A 22,729-nucleotide genomic window follows, 5' to 3' on the forward strand; every position below is an offset into this window, starting at 1 on the left:
GAACGAGTTTGATACTCTTAATTGCAACCATAGTGACTACTCTAATGGAGTCTTGTGCAATAACTCTACGGGTGAGGTCACAAAGATACGGCTCAACGTCCTCTCGGATTTCCCGAGCTGCGGATATTTGGGATAGCTGATAATAAGTTTACTGGAAGCTTGCCACCAAGATACTTTATCAATTGGAAAGCATCATCACTCACCATGAATGAGTATGGGGGTCTATATATAGTATATGATAAAAATTCTTTTGGTAAAGTTCACTATACCTATGGATGCTATAGATTTGCAATACAAAGGTCTATCTATGGAGCAAGAGAGGGTCCTTACTTCCTACGCCGCCATTGATTTCTCTGGGAACAGACTTGAAGGACAGATTCCTGAATCTATCGGTCTCTTGGAGGCATTGATTGCACTCAACTTATCGAACAACGCCTTCACAGGCCATATTCCTCTGTCTTTCGCCAATCTTATGAAACTCGAGTCACTTGATATGTCAAGGAATACTCTCTCTAAAACTATCCCCAATGGAATAGGGAGCCTCTCATTTTTGGCGTACATAAACGTGTCTCACAACCAACTCAAGGGTGAAATACCACAAGGACCACAAATTATTGGGCAATCTAAATCTTCCTTTGAAGGGAATTGTAATGACCCTCACCAAGGGTAAAAATCCCAAAATAAAAATTCAAGGAAATGACTCGGGAAGAACTTAAAAAGAAAGAAGATGTAAAACAAAGAAGAACGACTAGAAGAAGTCCGAGAAAATATTTGTGAGTCGGAGAATGGCCGAGCCAAGATTGGAGTTACCGGAGGTACGATCGAGGCCTTAAGATCGATCAAAAAAAAATTAACGGTTTATGTGGAAACGGCATTCGCGGAAGAATCGGGTAAATACCGAGGAAGGAAACCGAGACGTCCAAGAGATATCCGGGTAATGTCCGAGAAAAGATCAAGATGACCAAGGAAAATCAAGAAGTTCGAGGATGGTCGACAAAATTAACCGAGAGTGCCGAGAAAATTGTCCGAGACGTATCGTCGAAGCATCCGAGACATGCTGCTGAGCGAGACTGATAGCATCCGAAGGTGTTGCGCGATGACCGAGAAAAGTCGAGTTTTTGCCGGAGGAATCAAGAGATCGTTTTCTCTTGTAAAATCGACTATGTAAAGATGGAGAAGTGGAGAATTAAATTAATCAAAGGAGAGGTCGTGGAGGATTAATTTATTCAAGAAAAGTTAGTGGAATTAGTGGAATAATTAAATAAATCAAGAAGAGTTAGTGGGAGTTAGTGGAGGATTAAAGAAATCAAATGGAGTTAGTGGAGTTTAGTGGCCAAGTGTTGAAGTTAAACACAACCAAGTGTTTAAACACATGCACTAAGAAGAAAAAATTGTGCTTCATGCATTGGCTATCTCCACCGCCCAAGTTCTCTATAAATAGAGCTTCACTTCTCTCATTTTCGCACAAGACATAAAGGGGTAAGGAGAGAAAATTGAGAGAAAAGGTGAGCGAGAGAGAAAAGAAAGAAAAATGGGCGAGTTCGCAAGAGAGAAGAAGAGAGGGAGATCGTCGAGAAATATTACTTGCGCCGAGAGAAAAATGAGGGAGAGATCATCGAGAAAAGACAGAGTTCCTGTCGAAGAAGCCATCGAGAATAGACGGCGATCGTGTCAAGAGAGATCATCGATAAAAGAAGGCGGTTTTCGATTGAAGAAGATCGAGATTAGATGCGTTTTGTGATCGAAGATAACCGAGAGCGAGAAGCGGTTTACGGTTGAATAAAGCTGAGAAAGAGACGGAGTTGATGTCGAGCCGAGAAAGGAAGTTGGTGGCGGATCAAAAGCAGACGAAGAAGCGGGAAGCTGTTTGACGCAAAGAGAGAGGAAATTGTCTTATCGAGTGGTGCGGTGAAGTCTGGTAATCATCGACGCGTGAAAAGGTGAGTTCTGCGGTAATGCATGTAGGATAGATGCATGTAAAAATCGGTTTAAATTGGATGCATGCGTAATATGGTAGGATTCATACTAGTGAAATGTTTAAATGCACATCTAACATGAATCACCATGCGAATGAATTTTGATGCATTTTAAGTAAGATGGAACACTTAAAATTTGGTTAAGAGGATTGCATGCATGTTTAACTTGGTAAAGTTCATTTGAAATATTATCGCATAAATTCGTGTGAGGTTAGATTAAATGCTTAAACAAATTTTAAAGGATTTAAATGGTTAACTCAAATGAACTTGCATGCTTAATTGGACTAAGATGATTTAAGAGTTTAAATCAAATGGCCTTGCATGCGTAATTTGGACTTAAGGATTCAAAACGGTTAAATCAAATTGGTTGCATGCATATTAGAACTTGTTGCATTAATTTTGCTTAAGGTGCTTAATTTGATTGCATGCATGTAGAATAATCTTACATTGCTTGAATTGTATTTCTTGTTGTTTGTTGATTATTGCATGTCGTATTCTTGCTTGATTTTATGCATGTTTGCTTGATTAGCATTGCTTGAATTATTGTGTATTTTATTTTAGCTTAGTCTCTTGAATTTGTTTCTCGAGTCTTAGCTAGAATAGTAAAGTCGATCTCTGTTCCAAAAGCGGTTGTCACGCGTGAGTTCCCGACGACCACTCACGCGGGACACTGTCACGGCTAGCTAGCTACTAGCGTGACCGCTACATGACGATGTAGCATAATTGCGGGCTCATTGCTGGTGACCTTTGTGGTCTCGGCATGGGGGACAGTATGGAACGGAACAGATTATCGAGGGCCCTTAGGTGAAAAGAGTCTAGGGTATTCCAAGCGATCCTTGTAGTATTCTAGATGTCTTTGTTTGGTTGATAGGCGAAGGAGTCTAGGGTATTTCAAGTGTCCCTTGTTTTATTCTAGATTGTCCTTGCGAGTCGCGTATGAGTCAAGAGTCTAAAGTGTTCTTTAGTCGTCTTGTAATGCGTATAGCGAGTCTAGATCGTTGAGTCGAGTCGTCTTGATCTAACCTTTCTTGCTTGTTTGTGGTTTAAATTGCTTCCGCTATTGTTTTCGTTGAGTTGCTTTGATTACTTGCTAGTTTGTTTTACTTGCTTGTTTTCTTTGCTTGTCGGGTAGTCGGGTTGGGGAAAGTAGAATCCTGTTTAGGAGAAAGGGGTACCCAGGCTCACTGAGTAGATTACTCATGATATTATTTTGTCTTGCAGGGAAACCTAAGTGAGTCTAGAGCCGGAGCAAACATTAGGGTACCGGATAGGGTTTTCTTGTGTTCTTTGTAAAACCCTATATTTTTATAAACGATTATGTAAAATTACCCAACTATTTTTATAAACAATGTAATATTTTGTTAAAGTAATATATTCGGTTTTCGGGAAAACATGGCAAGTTGCAAATGATACTCGGCCTTGTCCGGGCTAACACAACGCACCAGGCCGCAAGGGTTGCAAAGCCTAAGTAACCTCAGTTGCGGGTGGAGTTGTGCCAGGGAGGACCGGTCGGGAAGTCTGCAGCTTCAGTCCCTCGACCGGATCACCTCGGTGCAATTCCGCAAGTAGCGTTCTGTGGCTGTCCGATGGCCTTCGTGGTCATAGAACGGTTCGGGGGCGTTACAAAGGTGGTATCAGAGCGGTGTTTTTGAACCCGCGAGCACTTGTGCATTTCAAGGTTTTATCGAGTAAATGTGTCGCAAAAACACAAAACTTTTATCCGATTGTTTGCTTGTCTAGTTTTAAGTTGAACCTTAGAGTGGACTAAGCATCTTACCATGTTTCTTGTGGGTTTTAGATGTCTTCAGGTGATTCAGGTCGCGGGGATGGTTCAGGAGATGAGGGGCCGAGACATGAGGATTGTGGGCATCACAATGGGTTCTTGTCGACGGAATCAGAAAACAGCCAAGGGCCAAATGATTCGAATGATTGGGATGAGGACGGGGTGTTTGACGCTGATGACACCAACTTGTCTATTGAGACCGATCCGTCCGAGTGTTTAGAGGAAACGGAGGAGTTGGAAGCTGATTAAGATGACCAGACAATTGTGTTGGAGATTGGAGAGCCAAGTCGTCTTCAAGTGCGAATGGATGCGCAAGGAAAGTTTGAGACTATTCCTGTTGGAGATTATGGAGACGCGGAGGTGGAGCTCGCCGACAAGTTACAGAAGTTGCTGTTGGATCTTGTGGAGGATCAGGACAAGGATATCAGTCCTGAGAATTATATGAGGGAGTACCCGGAGGTAATTGATAAAATCCTGGATTTCTTGACAGATGTGTACTTGCCGGAAGAAGAAGGAGCTGCGAGTGGTGCAAGAGTTGTACCCGAGACCGGAGGCCCTAGTGGAGAGCAACCTGCAGAGGAGAGGCCAGAGACGGTTGCGAGGATCCTTCTCATGCTGAATGAGATGCGTTCACCGGAGAGAGCGGACGAAGGCGATGGGGAAGTCGTTGTACCGGAGGCCAAGAGAGAAGAGAATCCAGCCGATGGAGACTCTAGGATCAGGGAACCCACGATGAAGAGAGAACGGTGTGTGGAGGTGATTGATCTATTGTCGAGTGATGATGAAGGGATTCCAACTTTTGTAGTGGAGCCAATGGATGACCAAGACCCGATACCAAGAGATCAAGACCAAGAAGCTGATGCGAGAATGGAGCATGGAGAGGATGCAAGATCGAGAGCTAGTACGAGTCGAGTTGCGAGAGACCAAGGAGGACCAAGTCATGTTGTGAGAGAACAAGGTGAACCAAGTCAAGTGAGACCATACCCTGTGGAGCCGAACCAGATGGTGCTGAGGCGCGACAGCCCTATTCGAGCCATACCATTGCGAATGGTGTTACCGCGGCAAGAAGAGGAACCAATAGACCCAGATTTGGAGAAGATTGCTAGGATGTATGAGTTAAGGAATTTGAACCGAGAGCGAGTAAGACTGGAGATAGGAGAGAGTAGTTCGAGTTTGAAGAGGCCGAGGATGTCGTATCACAAGTTTCAGGCAAGAGAGCAGCCAGAGACGCGGCTAGTGACCTTTCAACCGAGAGGCAGGCTGAGAGTGAGAGCCACTGCTAGGAAAAGGGTGGTTTATCCGAACCAAGTCCATATGAGGAACCAGCCTTATTGCAAGCTGTGCGAGGGCATTGGACATTGGACAAGGCATTGTTGGAGGATGGAGTTGAGGCGCATGTGTGACCCGACGAACGTGGAGTGCGAGTGGTGCGGGATGCGAGGGAACTTTGCCTATCGCTGCCCAAACCCGGATCTTATGCGATATACAAGGCCGTGTGATACGTGTGGGATGCCGGGACATCTCAACAATCATTGTTGGAGGACCAAACCACAACATCTGCCATTCCCAGAGCGTGTTGGGTGTACTGAGTGTGGAAGCGTGGAACATTACACTTACAACTGCCCATATCGAGCTGTGCGAGAGACAATGATCTCATCTAGTCAACGTGTGGAGACGGGGGAGAACCCGATAGGACGAGTTGAACGAGTGGAAGAGAACCCGACGAACCAAGCTGGAACCTCGATGTCTGCTGCCTCTACCTCAACCGAGTCTCCCGCTGAACCGCCACCTGATGAGCCAGCTAGGGAGTGCATGAGCATGTGCGAAGCGTGTACTAGGCTCAGGAACCAGTAGGACTCTGGGGAGTAAGGGAAGTTCTTTTTGGGGTGTATGTGTAAGGATTGGATAGTATTCTTTTTGTTGTTGTTTCTAGACCTAACCTTTATTGTGTTTGTCTAGGATCCGAACCCTTAGAATTATCGGCTAATTGGTGTAGAACCTTTGTATCTTTTGGAAAAGTACTTTGCGTTCTTTAGCCGTGTTTGTGTTGTTTGTTTGCTATTTAACTACTTACTAATCTTTGCTTGTTTGAATTACTTGCTTTGATTGTTGCTTGAGTTTTATAGGATGCATAGTTAATTATTTGCATAATTAACTCTCACGCAATCGATGAGGATTCACGTAATGCACCACAAAACGCGATCAGACAAAAGAGAAGAAGCTCAGGAAAGTCCAAGAGAGTTCGATCAGGACAGGGCAGCCAGTTCGGGTTAAGAATCAAAAGAAGGAGAAGAGAAAAGAAGAAGAATGATGGAGAAGGTTGAGGCAAACTCAAAGAAATCGAAAGAACGAAAGAGTAGTGCAAATAATTGACAGTGGAAAATTAAAAAGGTCAAACCAGACATGACCAAAGAGGTGCGGAAAATAGTGTGTGGACCAAGGAGTAGGACAAAGAGGATGCAAGAAGATAATGCATAAAAGAAGAAAATGGTCTGCGAATAGATAAAGAAGGTGCAAGAAAATAATAGACGGCAACGGAGAAGCATTATTATGCTAAGAGGCGAGAGTCGAGAGAAGTTACCAAATCCAATTTCATTGGTATGGAAGTTGAAGAAGGAATTCAAAGTAATTTTAAGAGAAGCTATACGAAGCCGAAGAAATCGAAGGAGGGTGAAACCTTAAGGCATGTAAGGATAAAGGAGTCGGAGGAACCAGAGAAGCAAAGTATTGTTGCTAACGAAGGAGAAAATACAAGTTGTATGAGGAGCATATCAAGATGATGGGGGTGAATCAAGATGTAAATTGGAGGAGGAGAGAAGAGTCAGGAACAAGCTGAAGAAAGAGGAGCATTGAGTCAAAGAAGTTAAGTGGTGGACAAGTCATGGTGCAACAAGGCAAAAGCCTTAGTATTTGAAAATCGTAAAGATTATGAGGAGCCAAGTGAATGCTGGAGATGAGTAAGCTTTTCAAAAACATCGCCAACGGTGGTATAAGTGTGAAGTGAGATTATGGAGACGAAACTACCAAGGAAAGGGAGGTTCCAATAAAGATATTGACGTGATAGTAATTGCAAGGCAATGGCATTTAAGATAAGGAGTAACGACATCACAAGGAGAGAAGGAGAAGGCGTGAGAATTCGGGGACGAATTCTTATAAGGGGGGGAGAATGTAATGGCCCTCACCAAGGGTAAAAATCCCAAAATAAAAATTCAAGGAAATGACTCGGGAAGGACTTAAAAAGAAAGAAGATGTAAAACAAAGAAGAACGACCAGAAGAAGTCCGAGAAAATATTCGTGAGTCGGAGAATGGCCGAGCCAAGACTGGAGTGACCGGAGGTACGATCGAGGTCTTAAGATCGATAAAAAAAAGAATTAACGGTTTATGCAGAAACGGCATCTGTGGAAGAGTCGGGTAAATACCAAGGAAGAAAACCGAGACGTCCAAGAGATATCCGGGTAATGTCCGAGAAAATATGAAGATGACCGAGGAAAATCAAGAAGTTCGAGGATGGTCGACAAAATTAACCGAGAGTGCCGATAAAATTGTCCGAGACGTATCGTCGAAGCATCCGAGACATGCTGCTGAGCGAGACCGATAGCATCCGAAGGTGTTGCGTGATGACCGAAAAAGTTGAGTTTTTGCCGGAGGAATCAAGAGATCGTTTTCTCTTGTAAAATCGACTATGTAAAGATGGAGAAGTGGAGAATTAAATTAATCAAAGGAGAGGTCGTGGAGGATTAATTTATTCAAGAAAAATTAGTGGAATTAGTGGAATAATTAAATAAATCAAGAAGAGTTAGTGGGAGTTAGTGGAGGATTAAAGAAATCAAATGGAGTTAGTGGAGTTTAGTGGCCAAGTGTTGAAGTTAAACACAACCAAGTGTTTAAACACATGCACTAAGAAGAAAAAATTGTGCTTCATACATTGGCTATCTCCACCGCCCAAGTTCTCTATAAATAGAGCTTCACTTCTCTCATTTTCGCACAAGACATAAAGGGGTAAGGAGAGAAAATTGAGAGAAAAGGTGAGCGAGAGAGAAAAGAAAGAAAAATGGGCAAGTTCGCAAGAGAGAAGAAGAGAGGGAGATCGTCGAGAAATATTACTTGCGCCGAGAAAAAAATGAGGTAGAGATCATCGAGAAAAGACGGAGTTCCTGTCGAAGAAGCCATCGAGAATAGACGGCGATCGTGTCAAGAGAGATCATTGATAAAAGAAGGCGATTTCGATCGAAGAAGATAGATATCAAGACGCGTTTTGTGATCGAAGATAACCGAGAGCGAGACGCGGTTTACGGTTGAGTAAAGCCGAGAAAGAGACAGAGTTGATGTCGAGCCGAGAAAGGAAGTTGGTGGCAGATCAAAAGCAGACGAAGAAGCGGGAAGCTGTTTGACGCAAAGAGAGAGGAAATTGTCTTATCGAGTGGTGCGGTGAAGTCTGGTAATCATCGACGCGTGAAAAGGTGAGTTCTGCGGTAATGCATGTAGGATAGATGCATGTAAAAATCGGTTTAAATTGGATGCATGCGTAATATGGTAGGATTCATACTAGTGAAATGTTTAAATGCACATCTAACATGAATCACCATGCGAATGAATTTTGATGCATTTTAAGTAAGATGGAACACTTAAAATTTGGTTCAGAGGATTGCATGCATGTTTAACTTGGTAAAGTTCATTTGAAATATTATCGCATAAATTCGTGTGAGGTTAGTTTAAATGCTTAAACGAATTTTAAAGGATTTAAATGGTTAACTCAAATGAACTTGCATGCTTAATTGGACTAAGATGATTTAAGAGTTTAAATCAAATGGCCTTGCATGCGTAATTTGGACTTAAGGATTCAAAACGATTAAATCAAATTGGTTGCATGCATATTAGAACTTGTTGCATTAATTTTGCTTAAGTTGCTTAATTTGATTGCATTAATGTAGAAGAATCTTAAGTTGCTTGAATTGTATTTCTTGTTGCTTGTTGATTATTGCATGTCGTATTCTTGCTTGATTTCATGCATGTTTTCTTGATTATCATTGCTTGAATTATTGTGTGTTTTATTTTAGCTTAGTCTCTTGAATTTGTTTCTCGAGTCTTAGCTAGAATAGTAAAGTCGATCTCTGTTCCAAAAGCAGTTGTCACGCATGAGTTCCTGACGACCACTCACGCGGGACACTGTCACGACTAGCTAGCTACTAGCGTGACCGCTACATGACGATGTAGCATAATTGCGGGCTCATTGCTGGTGACCTTTGTGGTCTCGGCATGGGGGACAGTATGGAACGGAACAGATTATCGAGGGCCCTTAGGTGAAAAGAGTCTAGGGTATTCCAAGCGATCCTTGTAGTATTCTAGATGTCTTTGTTTGGTTGATAGGCGAAGGAGTCTAGGGTATTTCAAGTGTCCCTTGTTTTATTCTAGATTGTCCTTGCGAGTCGCATATGAGTCAAGAGTCTAAAGTGTTCTTTAGTCGTCTTGTAATGCGTATAGCGAGTCTAGATCGTTGAGTCGAGTCGTCTTGATCTAACCTTTCTCGCTTGTTTGTGGTTTAAATTGCTTCCGCTATTGTTTTCGTTGCGTTGCTTTGATTACTTGCTAGTTTGTTTTACTTGCTTGTTTTCTTTGCTTGCCGGGTAGTCGGGTTGGGGAAAGTAGAATCCTGTTTAGGAGAAAGGGGTACCCAGGCTCACTGAGTAATCTTAGATTACTCATGATATTATTTTGTCTTGCAGGGAAGCCTAAGTGAGTCTAGAGCCGGAGCAAACATTGGGGTACCAGATAGGGTTTTCTTGTGTTCTTTGTAAAACCCTATATTTTTATAAACGATTATGTAAATTACCCGACTATTTTTATATATTGCTTTAATGATTTATTTACAATGTAATATTTTGTTAAAGTAATATATTCGGTTTTCGGGAAAACATGGCAAGTTGCAAATGATACTCGGCCTTGTCCGGGCTAACACAACGCACCAGGCCGCAAGGGTTGCAAAGCCTAAGTAACCTCGGTTGCGGGTGGAGTTGTGCCAGGGGGGACCGGTCGGGAAGTCTGCAGCTTTCATCCCTCGACCGAATCACGTCGGTGCAATTTCGCAAGTAACGTTCCGTGGCTGTCCGATGGCCTTCGTGGTCATAGAACGGTTCGGGGGCGTTACAGGAATGCTGGTCTTTGTGGTCTTACTTTGGAGGAGACTTGCTTTGGGAGTATTACTAATACGCCACCAACAGAACAGCCTAAAGAAGAAAACGAGGAAGAGGAACAAGTGCTGAGCTGGAAAGCAGTGGCCATAGGATATGGACTTTTTGTAAACAAAGACTTAAAGAACACAAGAAATTAAAAGAATCACTCTCTTTTATTGATCTTTAGGAAACTCTCTCAAAACCTAAAGCTTATTCTTGTTCTCTCTAAAACCTCCTAAGTTATGCCACACATTGGCATCTCCTTATATAGAGAACTCCAAACACCAAAACCTATTCCTATTAGACTTTGTATATATTTAGATAACTCCTAAATATAACATGTCATTATCCTAATCCTTTAGAACCACAACTTGGTAGGATTAGGATTCCTTATGACTCAAGCTTTCTTCAAGCTTAAGTCAACAATCTCCCTCCTAAGCTTGAAGTCATTCTCCTCCAAGTCTTGAACTCCAATTAGCTCCCTCATTTCCTTGAATTTTATTCTTCCTAAAGCCTTAGTCAAAATGTCAGCCTTTTGCTCATGTCCAGGGACATGTTCAACCTCTATTTGACCATTCTCCACACACTCTCTTATAAAGTGATACCTTGTGTGGATATGCTTGCTCCTACCATGAAAGACCGGATTCTTTGTCAAGGCAGTTGCTGATTTGTTGTCAACTCTAATTGTGACTTTCTCACTAGACACGCCTGTAACTTCTTCGTGTAAGTCTTGAAGCCATATAGCCTGTCGAGCTGCTTCTGTTTCGGCCATAAACTCGGCCTCGCAAGACAAAAATGCCACGGTATCTTGCTTTTGTGAACACCACGTGATTGGGCTTCCTCCAAGATAAAACAATATGACCGGTGGTGCTTCTTCCATCATCTGGATCTACATTAAGACTACTGTCACTATAGCCTATCAACCTTGGCACTTTTGTATCGGATCGTGTAAACACCAATCCATAATTCGTAGTACCCTGCAAATAACGCAACACCTCCTTCATCGCAGCACCATGAGAGACTTTAGGGGTCTGCATATACTTTCTTAGCACTCCTACACAGTACATTAAGTCCGGTCGAGTGTGGAGTAGATATCGAAGGCATCCAACATTTTTCCTAAAGCTTGTAGCATCAATATCCTCTTCCTCCTCTGCTTTTGCTAGCTTTAAATCGGACTCCATCGGCGTGAGAGTTCGATTGCAGTCTTTCATGCCCGCTTGCTGTAGTATTTTCTTAGCATATCGTTGTTGAGTTAGTATTATCCCACCTTCAAACTGACACACTTCGATACCTAAGTAATAGGTTAGCCTTCCTAGATAACTCGTGTCAAACTTGGTCGCCATCTCTGTTTTAAACTCATTTATAACATGACTGCTTGTTCTAGACACAAACAAATCATCTACATATACTGCAACAACAAGTAGATTCCCTTTTACTTCTTTGCGATAGATTGATGGTTCTCTAAAGCACTTTTTAAACTGCAACTCAACCAGAGTCTGATTTAACTTGTTGTTCCATGCTCTCGGGGCCTGTCTTAATCCATATAAAGCCTTGTTGAGTTTGTAAACCTTGTCCTCACTCCCTTTCACCTCAAAGCCTTCTGGTTGTGTAACATAAACTGTTTCTCTTAACTCACCATGTAAGAACGCAGTCTTAACATCAAGGTGATGGATCTCCCAACCGTTAGAAGCTGCTAGGTTAAGCAATAATCTTATAGTTTCTATCCTAGCCACTGGAGCAAATACCCCGTCGAAGTCGACTCCATACTGTTGAACATAACCTTTTGCCACTAAGCGTGCCTTGTATTTGTTGATAGTCCCATCTGAGTTCCTCTTGAGTTTAAATATCCATTTTAGACCTATGGGTTTAACTCCCGCTGGTAGGTCTACAAGGTTCCATATTTCATTTTTCTTGATCGATAGCAGCTCATCCTCACAAGCACATATCCATTCTTTAGTCTCTCTTGCTTCATAGTCTAGTCTCATGTTCAAACACATGAGCAGGAATTCTCCTTCTTCTTCAGCTAACAAGACATAATCTTGTAGATACTTTGGTTTTACTACCTGCCGTGTTGTTCGTCGTAGCACTGGTTGCTCTTGATTCTGCATCTCTTCAATTTCTTGGTCACTTAGAGAACCATCTGATACATTATCTTCGTTTTCCTCATTGTTTTCCTAATTTCGTTCCATGTTATCACCATGATCTCCAACAGAGTCTTCTTCGTCCTCTTGTTGAATGCCTCGGTTTCCAAAATCACCAAATACAACACTGAAACTTCCACTATGCTCTGTGTTTTGACTGTTAGTGCTCCAATTCCATCCCTTTGTCTCATCAAACACCACATCCCTGCTTACAATTATTCTCTGAGTATGTTGTTCTAGGAGTCTATAGGCCTGAGAGCCATGTTCTGTCCCGAGATGAACTGTGTTCTTTGATCTATCATCGAGTTTTCGGAGATGAGGTTTGTCCACCATGGCTTATCCAATGCAGCCAAATACTCGGAGGTGATCAATATTTGGCCTCTTGTTTCGCAGTGCCTCATATGGTGTTTTGTTTTCAAGCGATCTTGTTGCAATTCTGTTCAACAAGTAGGTTGAATGTCTGATTGCTTCACCCCAAAGATAGTTTGGTATCTTCATATGTTTCATGATGCTTCTTGTCATCTCTAGCAATGTCCTGTTTCTCCTTTCAACCACTCCATTTTGTTGTCGAGTGTATGGAGCTGTGAGATGTCTCTTGATTCCAAATCTTTCACAAAACGAGTTGAACTCATGAGACACAAATTCTCTCCCTCTATCTGTTCTGAAAGTTTGTATCGTAGCCCCTGTTTCTTGTTCCACATGTTGTTTAAATATCTTAAGCTTCTCGAAAGCTTCACTTTTTTCTTTGAGTAGGATTGTCCACATATATCGTGAATGATCATCTATGAGGACAAAAATACATTTGTTACCGGCAGCAGAATTTGGTGAGATGGGTCCGCATAGATCACCGTGAATGAGCTCTAACACCGTATCTGCTCTGTACGAAGTAGCTTTGGGGAGCACCCTACGTGTTTGTTTTCCAAGCAAGCATGATGAACACACCTCAGAGTTAACAATGAACCGTGGTAATCCTTGAGTTAGCTTGTTCTGCATCATTGACTTCAGAGTCTCAGAGTTTATATGTCCCAACCTTGCATGCCACTTACTTGATTCACTCATAGTCTTAGTGAATAAGCATGTAGTGTTCTTTATTCCCATGATCACCTTGTATAGCCTGTTCTTGGACCTCTCAGATTGAACAAGTAACTTTCCTTGTTGATCATGCATTGTTACATGTTTTCCTCTTATCCTTATGTCACATCCTGCTTCTGCTGCTTGTCCGAGACTGATGATGTTATTCTTGAGCTCCGGAATAAAGTATACATCTAACATTCTTCTTGGTTCTCCATTAATGTCTATGAACGAGATAGTTCTTTTTCCTTTGATGTCAATCCTGGAATCATCACCAAATCTTACCTTTCCTGTGATGGTCTCATCAATATTCTCGAAATATCGCTTATCACCTGTCATGTGGTTACTGGCTCTGTTGTCAAGGTACCACACATTCTCTCCGCTTAGCTTTGTTTCGAATTAGCTGTGTTTTCAGTGTTTCTCATTCAAATAAGCAACCTCGTGTATCATAAAGGCATCTACATCTTGTGTTTCACTATTGTTATCATCTTCATGAATCTCTTGTAATTTCAACAAACGGTCTGGACAGCTTGAGGCGTAGTGACCAGCTTGTAAGTCTCTTCCACCATTAGACCTTCCACGACCTCTTCCTCTAAAACCAAAACGTCCTCCTCATCCTCTGTTTTGAAAATCTCCACTGTAGTCACGGTTTTGTTGAGCTTCCAGGGTTGCATACATTAGCTTGTTTTGATCTTCCTGTATTGCCTCCTCCTTAGAGATTCTCTCCTCATATGCTTTCATTCGACCAACAATTTCTTCAAAGCTGGTCTTGTTAAGATCAAGAACTTGTTCTAACGATGCCACCATGTGAATAAACTTCGACCGAGGAAGACACTTGAGAAATTTCTTCATGATCTTGGATTCCTCAATGCTTTCTCCGAGTGCTGCGACCTTTGAAGATATTTCAGATAGTTTCCAGCAAGATCATCAACTTTATCTGTATCCTTCATTCTAAGTCGATCGAATTCAGACATTAAGGTCTGCAACCTTGCTTCCTTGACTCGCTCGGCTCCGACGTACCGTGCTTGAATTGCGTCCCACACCTTTTACCGTGTCTAGTTCTCCGACTTGTAGGATGAGAGATTCTGGGATTGATTGAAACAACAGAGCTGTCACCATATTATTCATGTCATTGTCATCACCAGGAGCTTCAATGATCGGCCAGACTTTATGTATTTTGAGGAGGATCCACATCTTCATAGACCAAACAGTGTAGTTTGTCGAATTCAACATTGGACACTTGAGGGAAGAAGAACCTCCTCCATCGATTGGTTTTATTGCAGTAGCTTCAACAATTTCTCCCGTAGGTTTGATATCTCCCATCGCTCTGATACCAAATATTGTAAACAAAGACTTAAAGAAAACAAGAAATTAAAAGAATCACTCTCTTTTATTGATCTTTAGGAAACTCTCTCAAAACCTAAAGCTTATTCTTGTTCTCTCTAAAACCTATTAAGTTATGCCACACATTGGCATCTCCTAATATAGATAACTCCAAACACCAAAACCTATTCCTATTAAACTTTGCATATATTTAGATAACTCCTAAATATAACATGTCATTATCCTAATCCTTTAGAACCACAACTTGGTAGGATTAGGATTCCTTATGACTCAAGCTTTCTTCAAGCTTAAGTCATGGACCTGGAGTGTTGGTTGGATTGGCAATAGCACAACTCATTGCTTCATACAAGCCCGAGTGGCTTGCAAAGATAATTGGTCCGACTAAGCGCAGAAGCCGTTAGAACTGTTTCAGTTTGAGTTTGATCCTATAATGTTGGTTAAGTAATTGTTGATGTGTTGAAGCATTTCCTTGTGTTTGTTGTGAAATCTTTATCTAATGCTTGTGTCATTTATTTTTCTATGGAGTTAAAAATGAAAAAAAAAGAATGGTTCAGTCTCTGGAGTCATCATTTGCTTTTGACATACGTTTTGTCGAGATTTAAATCAACTTCACCGTTCATCTCTTCTTTAAACAACAATCTCTTACCAACTTTTACTCAACGGTTTCTAATTAACATCCTTCAACAATCTCATATATACCAACTTTTACATTCACATTCTGTTCTGCTTCAGATTTTTTCTTCCCATAGAATTTGTGAGTGTTGTTTTGGGCTGGCATAAAAAATCCAGTTTAATGATCTTTTGTTAACTAAACCATAACATGATCACTTTACCATGCACGTCACCAACCTAGTTGGCCGGAGACTCAACATTAGATTTTAGATTACAAATTTAAGGAACAAGGTCATCACCACGAGCACAAAGACCTAGTCTTATATATGCATACCCACCAACAGCTTGATTAATTCTGAAAAATTAAAGGTTCTATTTGAAAGAGTTTGATCATCACGATTTTATCTCATACTCTGATCAAACTTATGAAATGATCATGCAAAGACTTGTTAAAACGAGATTAGCTAAATTTTATGAGTAGAAAATATGGTAACATTACAAGAAAACACGCCTATTGCGATGAAAAGATTCCTCGTTAATCCCTCGCAAAACGATAATAGTAAGAGATTTGCGAGAGAAGTGAATTCCTCGAAATACGCATCTCGCAAATTTAAAAAACGTTGCACATCCCTCGCAAATCTTGTGACGGATATTTTCTCTCGCAAATTGCGATGTACATTATTTCTGGCAAATATCTTGCAATATATGCCATACTAAATCCCTCTCTGTTTTGCAAGACTTTTGCGAAAATTTTTGTCGTTGCAATATATGAACAATATCATAAACCACGTGATATGTACTCCTCGCAAATTGGTAGCAATTTTGCGATATTGATATCCATCGCAAATCCATAGCATAAAAGTGCTACGGATTTTGGCTTTTTTTTTTTGTTTATTTTGATATTTACATTTCTAAAAACAATATTATTATAAAGAAAATATACTCAAAATCGAAAATAAAAGTCAAACATAAATATAAGTAGAACTTAAATTTTTTTCATTACAAACAAAAAATTGTCTTAAACATAAGAAACCACACGGTTTCTAAACCAACTAATTAAGAGGATTGTGATACAGAGGGAACTCTGGTTCCTGTTCCGTGACCGTGCCCATGGCTGTGCCTGTGTCGTCTTCTGTCTTAGGTATGGTTGGATTGCAGCCATGTTAAATACTTGTTGGGGTTCTGCTTCCAAACTTAGCAGCAAACTCGGGATCCTTCTCAGTAAGGTAGTCAAAGTATGCATCATAGCTATACATTCTTTGTGCATTTTCTTGTATTTGAGTGGCTTGAGTTGCAAGAGAAGCTTCAACGACAGCAAGCTTCTGAGCAAGAAAAATGATGCAATCCTAAAAATATGATTCACATACATGGAACAAATTACAAAGTAGTTTCTAGAAGGCAACCAATGCATGTATATATCAAGAAAGTGTCTAGCTAGATAAAAAGAACCCATCTCCATCAATGATGAATTGATAAATTATCTCTTGATTGATTTGTGTAATTAATTTTATTTACTTTGTATTTATGTTGATGATTTGTAAATGGAGCCTATACAAGCTCATTTTTTATTCATTGTAAATGGAAACAGTTTTTTGGAAAATAAAGAGAGAGTTTCTCACTTTTAAAGCTTATGCTTTGTTTTGCTTGTTTATTTTAGTTGTGAATCAATGTCTCTTGTGTGGATTGGTTGAGAAAAAGGTTTGTGGAATCTTTATCTTTGTGTGTGATTCACATTGTAACACCCCGGTCTTTGGAGAGGTTTAAAAGAATTGATTTGACCACCTATGTCACCAAAGTGCACTTATCTTTTCGGTCAAGGGTTCTGAGAGAACTCCAAAGTTAAGCTTTTTTGAGCTGGAGTAGTTTTAGGATGGGTGACTTTTCGGGAAGTGATTTTCGGAACTGTGCGAGTGAGGACAAAACAAAGAAAAAAATCATGTGGTGATTTGTAGGGACGGTAAACAAGTCTTTAAAGCCGGACGTAACAAACCGACCGTCAGATATGGATGGGCTCAAGGACCTAGTGAGAGGACGTGAGGTCCATTAAAGAAGGTGGACCCAAGAACTGAGAACGAACATGGGCTCACTGAGAAATGGCGGTCGGGGCGTTACACACATAGATATTGATTTGTGTTCTTATCACAAAGTCATTCTGCAACTTTGTGTGGCGAACTTCGATCCATTCAAGTCTACCGACAAGGTGGATACATTCATTTAAAACGTGTTTTGTAACTACTTCAAATATCCATCGCAATAACCTCGTAAATTTACTATGAAAATATTTATCGCACATCAGTCGCAAATTTTTGATACTTTTGCGACGGATGGCCCCTCGTTGCAATTTTGAGGGATTACTTCCTCACATATTTGCAATGGTTTTGCAAGATTTTATTTTTTCCTCGCAAACTCCTCGCAAAAGCATCCCAAATTTGTGAGGGGTATCTTCCATCGTCATAGGCGCGTTTTCTTGCAGTGTAAAACGGGATAGTATTTGGTTACTTTTGGAAACATTCAAAACGGCAAACTTATATATGTACCATGATTGATGGTGAGTTGGTGACTATATAACATTGTATATTTTAACAACGTTCAAAAATGTATCAATAGATGAATGTCTAATCCAAAAACTTAGTCTCTAAAATTGTAACACCTTGAAACAAATTGTTGTATCACATAATTTTTTTTTTTTAACAATTCAATAGTTAAACTTAAAATTTATGAGTATATAAACTTAAAACTTGATAAGTAAATTTATGGTTATAGTTGATACAGGTATAGTGTTAATCACAATAAAATCAAACTCATAGAAGCAGTCTCCCATTCAAAATTTAAATATTACCATGTTAATACCATGGACTATGAGCTTATAGTCCTCATGTTGTCAAACCAACTGTATTTCTTCTCATTTTTGTTCCTTGCGTTCTGAAATCTTAAAAATTACGAGTATCCATAGGTTAATCTTTACCAATTTCCCATCTTTACTTTTGTCCTCTTAAAATTTGTTTGTATTAAGGCCCCGTAGACTATGGGCCATGTTATCCGATGATACACTTTTAGGGTCAATAGTCAATACTAATTGGAATTTTCTGCCCTATAATTTGTGGTAGCATCTTTATGGGAAATCTTTCATAATTCATTCAATAAATAAATTTGAAACAACCATTTTCTCTGACTTTACATTCCTTGTTACATTTTAGATCGATCATCGATCATCACCGTAAATCTTTTGTTCGGTGTAATGATCTTTTGTTAACTAAACCTTAAGTGATCACTTTGCCGGTTCACCAGCTTTGAAGTTTGTATAATCTGCAAACAAATTAAAATAATGCCATTTCTTATTTGTAATACACTAAGAGCTATAGACGTCTCCAATCTACAAACGTATTACATGTGTTTGTCGTTATGCTAAGTTTCTTTCTGTAATTTTGTACATATGTGAGAATTTCCAAATTGATATGATTCCAGTCCCAAGTTATACGTTAGAAATTTTAACTATCATGATTCATGGACTTCTCTACATGACTTCTCCAAGCCCGAATACAAAGACTTCAGTTATTAGGTGTAACTTCGTCCAAGTCAAGTTGTCCTGCCTCCTATGCAAAACCACATATCTCTATTTATAAATACCAAACTCCCCTCTCACTTTTCTTAAACCAAAATCATTCTTCTTAAAAGGATTTCATAACGACAATGTCGGCTTTGCATCTGCGTTTTCTTTTTCTCTCGCTACTCTTACTCTGTTGTGTCTCTCCTTCAAGCTTCTTAAATATACCCTCCAGATTCACTGATCCGATTGTTGGTCTTGCTGCTTGTCGTCCCCACCAGATTAAAGCTTTTACGCAGTTCAAGAACGAGTTTGACACCCGCCATTGCAACCACAGTGACGACTTCAATGGAGTCTGGTGCGACAACTCAACTGGTGCGGTCACGAAGCTACAACTCAGGGACTGTCTCAATGGAACTCTGAAGCCCAACAGTAGCCTCTTCGGGTTTCATCAGCTTCGTTACCTTGATCTCTCCCAAAACCACTTCACATCCGCTTCACTCCCTTCCGAGTTTGGAAATCTCAACAAATTAGAGGTTTTATCTCTTTCCTCTAACGGCTTCATTGGCCAAGTTCCTTCCTCATTTAGTAACCTCAGCATGCTTTCCACGTTAGACCTTTACCAAAACGAGCTCAGTGGTAGTTTCCCACTTGTGCGGAATTTAAGCAAGCTCACAGGTTTAGACCTTTCCTATAATCACTTGTCTGGAAAACTGAATCCCAACAGTAACCTCTTTGGGTTGCACCACCTTCGTTACCTTGATCTCTGTTTCAACAACTTCAGTTCCTCACTCTCTTCCGACTTTGGCAATCTCAACAAATTAGAGGTATTTGGGCTTTCCTCTAATAGTTTCTTCGGTCAAGATCCCCCCACATTTAGTAACCTAACTTTGTTGAGACAGTTGTGGCTTGACCAAAACATGCTCACTGGTAGTTTACCACAGGTACAAAATCTAACCAAGCTCTTCGTTTTAGCACTTTTTCATAATCACTTAACTGGAACCATTCCTTCTTCTCTCCTCACTATGCCTTCCTTATCAATGTTGAAATTGAATGAGAACCATCTCACCGGTTCTATTGAATTTCCCAATTCCTCTTCTTCATCGAAGCTAATGTCCCTCGAACTTGCCAATAACCATTTTGAAGAACAAATATTAAAGCCTATCTCAAAGCTCATCACCCTCAAATATCTAGACATTTCTTTCCAAAACACAAGCTACCCAATTGACTTAAGCTTGTTATCACCTCTCAAGTCTTTGGTATCCCTCGATCTTTCCGGAAACAAAATATCTCAAGCCAGTTTACGTTTAAGTTCAAGTTCAAACATAATGTCGAGCCTAGAAACGTTGACCTTGGAGCACTGCGGCATCAACAAGTTCCCAAACATCTTAAGGACCCTTCAGAAGTTGGAATTTATAAACTTATCCAGCAATAGAATGAAAGGGAAAATTCCCGAGTGGTTATGGAGCCTTCCTCATCTCAGCGCAGTGTATTTTGCAAATAACTCGTTAAATAGTTTCGAAGGTTCAGCGGAAGTTTTATTAAATTCAGCAGTGCGGACATTAGATTTGGAGTTAAACAGTTTTGAAGGAGCACTTCCGGATCCACCACTCTCTATCAATATCTTTTCTGTGGCTCACAATAATTTTACAGGGGAGATACCTCTTTCAATATGCAACCGAAGCTCTCTCGATGTTCTTTTCTTTTCCTACAACAACTTCAGTGGCCCAATTCCACAATGTCTGAGTAATTTGACAATTGCGTCTCTCCGGAAGAATAACTTGGAAGGAAGTATTCCGGACGCATTCTATGTCGGTACCTCTCTATTGACGCTCGACGTTGGCTTCAACCGATTAACCGGGAAGCTTCCAAGATCTCTTCTCAATTGCTCATCTCTAAAGTTCCTAAGCGTTGACAACAATGGAATCAAAGATACATTTCCTTTCTGGCTCAAGGCTTTACCAAATTTGTGTGTCCTTACCCTTCGTTCAAACCAATTCTACGGTCCTATATCTCCTCCTCATCAAGGTCCACTCGGATTTCCTGAGCTGCGGATATTTGAGATAACTGATAACAAGTTTACTGGAAGCTTGCCACCAAATTTCTTTGTGAACTGGAAAGCATCATCTCTCATGTTGAATCAAGGTGGGGGTTTATATATGATACACGAGACCGTTCCTTACGGGTCAATTGGATCTTCTACCTATATAGATCATATAGATTTGCAATACAAAGGTCTACACATGGAGCAAGCGAAGGTTCTCACTTTCTTTGCCACCATTGATTTTTCTGGGACAGACTTGAAGGACAGATTCCTGAATCTATTGGTCTCTTGAAGGCATTGATTGCACTCAACTTATCAAACAACGCTTTCACAGGCCATATTCCTTTGTCTTTGTCCAATCTTAAGGAGATAGAGTCACTAGATATGTCAAGAAACCAACTCTCAGGGACTATTCCTAATGGACTCGGGAGCCTCTCGTTTCTGGCGTTCATAAATGTGTCTCATAACCAACTCAAGGGTGAAATACCACAAGGAACACAAATCACTGGGCAACCTAAATCCTCCTTTGAAGGGAATGCAGGGCTTTGTGGTCTCCCTCTGGATGAATCTTGCTTCAGCACTAGTGCACCTCCGATGCAACACCATAAGCAAGAAGACAATAAAGAACAAGAAGAAGGAGTGTTGAACTGGAAAGCAGTGGCAATAGGGTACGGGTCTGGAGTGTTGCTTGGATTGGTAATAGCACAAGTCATTGCTTCATACAAGCCGGAGTGGCTCGCCAAGATGTATTGTCTGAATAAACGCAAAAACCGTTAGGACTATATTTTGTTTTTTAGTTTTTATCCTTTGGTTGTCTGTCAAATTTTTGTTGGTCTTGTAATTGAAGTTTCTTCTGTGTTTGTTCTATCTTTGTCAGATGCTCTGCTCTATTTGTTTTCCTATAAAGTATGGTGAATTATCTGTTTACGTGTGATTTGTTACACTAATAAAAATGTCTTTTGATGTAAAATTTTTTTAAAAATGTGATTTTGAATAATATATGCATCATATTAACTCACAAACGTCTCTGCATAGTACTATGAGATTTATCCTCCGTGTTAATTTGTTTTCACACGGTAGATAATATGCATAACTGTAACAGTCTAACAGAGATATATATAGTAGGTTAATCTATATATAATAGCAATCCGAATAAATGTCACCAAAGGTTATGTTTTTTCAATCGTATCTTTTGGATAATTTTCGAAAAAATCTGTAGAAATTTTAAATTGTGTGTTTTACAAAAAGTTACGATTGTTCATTGTAATAGACTTTTTGTAAAGTTGCAACTGTTCATTGTAGAGTTATGTCTATTTGAATATTCATATCTTTTGAAATCTATATATAGTCTCTTTGAACTGTTTTCATTTTTTTGCCATGACACAAAATAATATAAAATTTCAATCTCAATAGTATTTACAGCTCTCTAAATTATTTTCTAGCATTCATTTTTTTAAATGTAAAGATATTCCTCCAATTCTTGATTTAACAAAAGATTTTTGCAATGATGAAACTAATTTACAACCTTTAGTTAATTTTATATATAAAAATTTAATGAAAATACCTAGAGTTTTTTCCAAGAGTTAGATGGATTATATAGTGAGCTTTTGGATTTGACTTTTGAATATGGTAATAAAGATGTATTCTATTTAAAGCAGTTTGTAGGTATAATCAATTGCAGGCACAACATTTACGATTTTTCGTAGTACCTTTTCGTAATAAAATTATTTTTATTTGTTTTTTTTAATTCAAACGGTTGTATCTATTCATTGTAGAGTTGTGTCTTTTCACTATATTTTATTTATATTTTTTTATCACAACTTTTCGTTCTAATAGGTGTGTCTATTTAAATATTCATGCTTTTGAACTCTCCTTATATTTGTCTCTTCATTACTAACTAACAAGTTCGTTGAAACAAATTTTCTATTTTATGTTGAATCTAAATAATTGAATATTAATATCTAATATTCAACGCTATTCTATAATCTAAACAAAATTTCAGAAATGATTATAGCAATAGAGAAGTTTTATACAACTTAATAT

General features: G+C 39.8%; 2 pseudogenes; both read left to right on the top strand.

Moving 5' to 3' along the window:
• LOC104789060 lies at positions 205-14,887 on the top strand (annotated as a pseudogene).
• LOC104786314 lies at positions 18,755-21,611 on the top strand (annotated as a pseudogene).

This window comes from Camelina sativa, chromosome 5 (genome assembly GCF_000633955.1).
Source record: "Camelina sativa cultivar DH55 chromosome 5, Cs, whole genome shotgun sequence".
Classification (NCBI taxonomy): Eukaryota; Viridiplantae; Streptophyta; class Magnoliopsida; order Brassicales; family Brassicaceae; genus Camelina; species Camelina sativa.